Source organism: Pipra filicauda, unplaced genomic scaffold, assembly GCF_003945595.2.
Source record: "Pipra filicauda isolate LSUMZ 115617 unplaced genomic scaffold, ASM394559v2 scaffold209_size2725305_pilon, whole genome shotgun sequence".
Classification (NCBI taxonomy): domain Eukaryota; kingdom Metazoa; phylum Chordata; class Aves; order Passeriformes; family Pipridae; genus Pipra; species Pipra filicauda.
In genome coordinates, this window is record NW_024104320.1 from 668,913 (window position 1) to 674,434 (window position 5,522).

At 40.0% G+C, this 5,522-nt stretch overlaps 1 long non-coding RNA gene across 1 annotated transcript; it reads right to left on the bottom strand.

Moving 5' to 3' along the window:
* Positions 1-1,531: 1,531 nt before the first annotated feature.
* LOC120323192 lies at positions 1,532-4,419 on the bottom strand. The gene is made up of 2 exons (XR_005563423.1): positions 4,336-4,419; positions 1,532-2,221 (listed from the first exon to the last, which is right to left on the bottom strand). It is a non-coding gene; the product is annotated as an uncharacterized LOC120323192 (long non-coding RNA).
* Positions 4,420-5,522: the final 1,103 nt, after the last annotated feature.

The window sequence follows — 5,522 nt, forward strand, 5'->3', positions numbered from 1 at the left end:
GTTAAGAAGTTACTTTTTTGTCCTGAAACTACAGAAAGCTACTAAAAGATCAAAACAGACTTTGGTGATTTTTTTCCAAAAGTGTTGTTTCCATTGTAATGTCAAACCATTTTGCAGCATTGAACTCTCGAGGTAAAAAACCTGTGGCACTTATTGAAGGTAGTGTACATAAGAATATAACTTTTCTCCTTGGTCATCTTTGTTTCTTAATACACTTTGGGAGCCAGAGGAAAAATATATCCCAAAAGTCATGCTATCCATTCTTGGAGTTCTTCCCAGAATAAAACTGTCAGAAGGATCTTACCGTTTCTCAGTCCTTTTAAGCAGATGTGGAGCTCATTGCAAAGTGCATCCAATCCCACAGCAGTCAGTAAAGAGCTGCAAGGCTTGAGACACCTGCAAAAGCACAAGTCTGCAGAAATGACAAGCACCTGGTTTGAAAAGTTTTAGGCCCTGTTTTTCAGAAGCTCGTGATAAACTTCCCCGGCATGCCAACAAAACTGAATTACCACTTACCTTTAGGTGGGGGGTTCCTCTGCCAAGGGAAGAACAGCATGAATGGCAGCCCTGAATGAATGTTTGCAGTAGAATTACACCTTTCTTACTATTATCTCAATTATTCTAGGTATAGTAAAGCAGCACCCACAAGACAGCCCTAACTTCTCAGTATACAAATGATTAATAGAAAGAAATAACCTGACTTCAGCCTAAATACAGAAAATATCCAAAGAGTGAGTAAAGAGGGATGCTAGGGATGGGTAACTGAGGCAAAGAAAGACTAATTCACTTGCCTGAGGTGACTAAGCTCAGAACTGAAGATAAATTTCCGAATTCTCACACCAATGTCTCAACCACAAAGTTAATCCTCTGCTGATCTCTATTTTTATCCCTCATAACCTTTTAAAAAAAACCACTCCTATAGGGCTTCATTTTCTCATTGCTTTGACTGAGCACAAGGGTGAACCACTACGGGGCAGGCAGGTAGATGAATTGTATTTGAGTTAGACTACAGTAGGAAAATATGTTTGTCCTTTAACAGTGAAAGATGCATTTTTCATCCAGGTAACTCAAAAACAAGTTCTTTTTTATTACATATTGAATGTAGCTAAAAGTGAACATATTTCCTTATACACCTGTGCTCAGAGAAAGCAAAGGCAAAGAAATGCACCCAGCCAGTTCATCTATGCAGCTTGTTAGGAGCTTCCTCAATTTCTCATGATTTCTTCTCTCATCATTTATTCAAAATTGACAGAGACATTTGTCCTCACTGAGAATAGAGGCCAGACTGTAAATGCAGTTATTTTAAAGACAAGTTTGTGCTGAGTTTACCAAATGTAAGAACACTAAAATATTATATATCCCTGAAATGCAAGGCTTTTCACTGCACATTATTAAAAGCAATTTTGTCATAAACTGACAAGCAAGTGTTTTATTAAACCAGTTGGAATTCATTGTTAAATAACAACAGTGTTCAACATTTATATCCTTAAATCTCTGCACATACATAAACCACCAAATCTTGCAACACAAGTGGATCAATTTTTCTTTTATTATTATTACTAAATCTGCTTTTCGACATGTAGCACTGAGGCTCAATTTCCCACCTTCCAGGTTTCTTCCCTGTGTGCTCATTTTCATATGTGAAAATTTGTTTAAGATGAGTAAACACAGCAGCTTTCACCCATACTGAACTCACTATTCAACATTGTAAAAGACATCATTGTAAAAGTAATGTATTGAATCCCATCGGCTTGGGAATCTGGTGGGAGAGCATTATTTTGTAGCAGATCAAGATCATTGGGTGGTAGAGTTGGGAGCAGTCTCTGAGGTTCACTTCCCCAGGTCAATAGCTTTGCTTGTGGCGTATCTGCTGCACTTGCCAAAAGGTGCAGATTTTTTGCATTGTGCAAAATTAAAAGGACATGAATTTAACTTGAAACAGGTCTGGTTTGCTAGGTGTGTGCTCCTGTGTCATGTGTCAGTCATGCAGTTGTGCATCTCCGCTCTTCAGATCTGGTTCATCTCTCCACTGAGCAAGTCTGCAAAACACTCCACTCTGGGACCGGTGGGGATGTTTGCTGTAAAGCCAGAAATGTTTGTTTCTCCGTGCACATCCAGCATCCACTGTTTGGTAAAGCTCAGATGGTTTTGCTGGGAACAGGATGTGATCACACCAGATAAAACTCCAGGGAGTGTTTAGGGAGTGCAGCAGTCATATTTTCTGCAAAGATGATACAAGACATGAATTTCAGGCAATATGTTCTCCAAGCCTGGCAAAAAAAAAAAATAATTGCAAGACCTGGTCTATCATTAATTATAATTATCAGTTGCCACACCATTTCATTCAGTTCTCCTTTTGATCATGCCAGGAACAGAAGGAACCACATTCTGTCAAGGTCTTGCATCAAGAGAACAGGAAATATTATTTTGTATTCAAGCAGTTCACATTTAAGGGCACATGGGCTGATCCCTTAAGAAGAAAAATGATGGTGAATCACACACCATTTATGCACTCATATTTTGGGCTGGGTTTTTTCCCAAAGCCAGCACACAGCATACCATTTCCCTGAACAATCCCGCTGCTCACAGTTCTAAACAATTTTCTAGATTCTACCTACAACACTATTTTTCTTTTTCCTTTTTTTTTTCCTTCCTATTTTTCCAGGGCCTTAGTGCAAATATTTTTCAGGGTGACTTTGTCTCTTTCCTATTGTCCTTTCTATGTTCCTCTTCATCTTGGATTTGCCTAGAACCCTATGGTAGCTTCAGGTTATCTGAAACCTCAGCCTGTTTCCTCCAAGGTGGTCCCCGTTTTGGTAGTGAGAAATCCATTCTATGGCACTACTTGGCAGCATTGGCTTCACTGATCCTTCTGCTTTACAGGAGCTATTCTTGCATCTCTTAAAGTCATCATGGGCTTCAGATGTCCCAAGCATTGCTCGAACACCACTATATATTTCAATTTAGTACTTTAAGGGAGACGCTGCTTGTCCACTTGGATTTGCTTCTCCAGTAAGTCCAGTGGGATCACTTTTGCTACACCTTGCAACTCAACTGTGCGTGGGAGATGGAGCCAAGATTTCTGTGTTAATAAACTATTTGTGAGATCCCTGGCATGCTCAGCTACTGCTCCTCAAGGAACTCAGGCTCTCTGCACCCAGACTTCCTATTCTGGGGATGGGAGACCTTCCAGAGCCCAGGAACAGTATGGATGTGTCCAAACTTTGACATTAGGTGTCAGAGGACAGTTAGCCTTGAGGCTCTGCAACTTTTGGGATAGCTATTATAGGTATAGTTTTTTATTCTCAGAAAGCAAAATATAAAGCTCTTAGCAAATCTGGAAGCAACATTATGCAAAGAAATGAAAGTTCCTTCAAAGCTGTCCTGATGTCCCTGCATACATCTCTCCTCAAGTTTTCATCTTGTTGCAAGATTTGTTGCTTCACTCTTTTCCTTCTCTTTTTTCTAGGCAGGTTTCTTGATGGCTACCTAAAAGCAGTGCAGCTGCCAAGGCTACATTGTGTGCAGTGACTGATGGCCAGCACTTTCCTACTGGAAATGGGCCTTTTTTGCTGCTAGCACCTGGGCAAGGTGCTGTTAGGACCACCCTGTTAGGAGCTTGACTTGCTCTAGTCTTCTCTTTCTTCCTTGTTTTTTTTTTCCAAACTAGCAGCTATTTTAACCACAGCTTTAGCAGGGCCATTCTTTTCACCAGACAGCTTAATATGCACTGTAAAACCTTCTCTCAATTTTGCCATATTTTGTAAATAACATAAAAATTTTCAATTACACAACAGTTGAGTTCTCTCCCAGGCCATTGTATGGGCTTAGGTTTCATGAACCACACAGGATACAGCATTAATGATACACCCAGCAGCCTCATTAGCCAAATGATTTATCCAAAACAGCACCTTTCAACACTTAGAGGAGGCATGATGAGCAGAGCACTATCAAACCCCATTTACACTGAATGGGAGTGTGCAGTGGAACCTTAGTAGTGCTCCCCAGTGATTTTGATCCATATTTTTTTTTATTTTGTTTTCTTTTTTTGTTAAAGTGATTCCTATTATTTTTCTTGAGGGGCTGTTCTTTCTAATTTCAAAATATTATTCCAATCCCTAACGTAACATCACTATTTTTGTTGTTCATGTTACTGTCCTAGATCCTGCTCTACCTTGATACCTTGCACATTACAGACTTCAAAAATCTGTGTCTGGGACAATCACCCAAGAAGCCAGAAAAGCTGTATCCATCAATGGAAAAAAAACTGGGAGGACTCAGATAATGATTTATCCCAAGAGGAGACAGGTTTCTAAAGCAGATAAGAGGATTTACCTTGTCTCTTGAAGGAAGCTGAGGATGACCAGGTCATACTTCATTGGCTGGCTTTCAGATATTTTTGGATACGAAATGAGCCACAGATCTACTGAACAGGAGCAAAAATGACAAATTATGACACTACAGTGCTGGGAACTGGCCAAAACTATTTTGGCCAACCCAGAAGAATCATCATTTTATCCTCTGAACTTCAGAGAATTGGTTTGCCTGAGGTTTTCACTGTGCAGGAAAGTAGTTTTATTGGCATGCCTAAGTGGGACCAGTAAGGGAGATTGGAAAACTGGAAAATTAATTAAGAAAAGAGAGGGTCAGAGGGTAAAATACAACAGGAAGCCAACTTTTAAGCATCCTGAAGAGCTATGGGATACTCTCTGTATGGTAGAGCCACTGCTCCTGAAGAGCAGGTGCCTGCGTTGCTCCTGCTACATTGAATCAGGCTTTTCCCAAAGAAACTGTGCGTTTCAGTAGGATGCCTCCTGCACCCCTGCTGCCATTCCTCCTTCAGGATCTGTCAATGTCTCCTTAACTCAGTTTCTCCTCGGATAGAGTGAAATGTGAGCAGAAATATTAAAAGAAGAAGAAAGTAGAAGAAGTAAGCAACGAGAGGTTAAGGCAACAGATAGAGGAGTGGTCTGAAAAGGGATCAAAATATAAGTAAGTGATGAGCAAAGAGATTAGTGATGTTAATTAGGAAATAATCAGAGAGAAGCGATTTTTTTTGGCATAGATATTTATTGCAGTATGGAAGTACAGTGCCACAAAGAAACAGTGGGGTAAGGACTGGAAGATGCATCCCTCTACAAGGAAGCAAGAAGGAAAGATTACAAGGAGACTCATGGACTGTGAGCAAAAAGAAAGGCATTTGGGGAATTAATTAGCTACAAGGAGATCAGGGACAATAACAATGTTAAAAGAAAAAGGAAGGAAATTTAGCACAACTGCTTTCTTGTTTGATGTTAGCCATATTTTATGTGGACCATGCAGCATAGTAGCGCTTTTGGTGCTGGAGCACAGCTGTTATAGAAAATAACTAGTTGGGATAAAACAGAAAAGAAAAAAATTTCACAGATCAAACTGGGACTGACATACAGGTAGGAAAAAAGGAATTGCCCAAACTGCTTTATCACACTGTTACTGAGCCCAGTAGCACACAGTGTTTGCATAAGCAGATGTGTGTCAGAGAA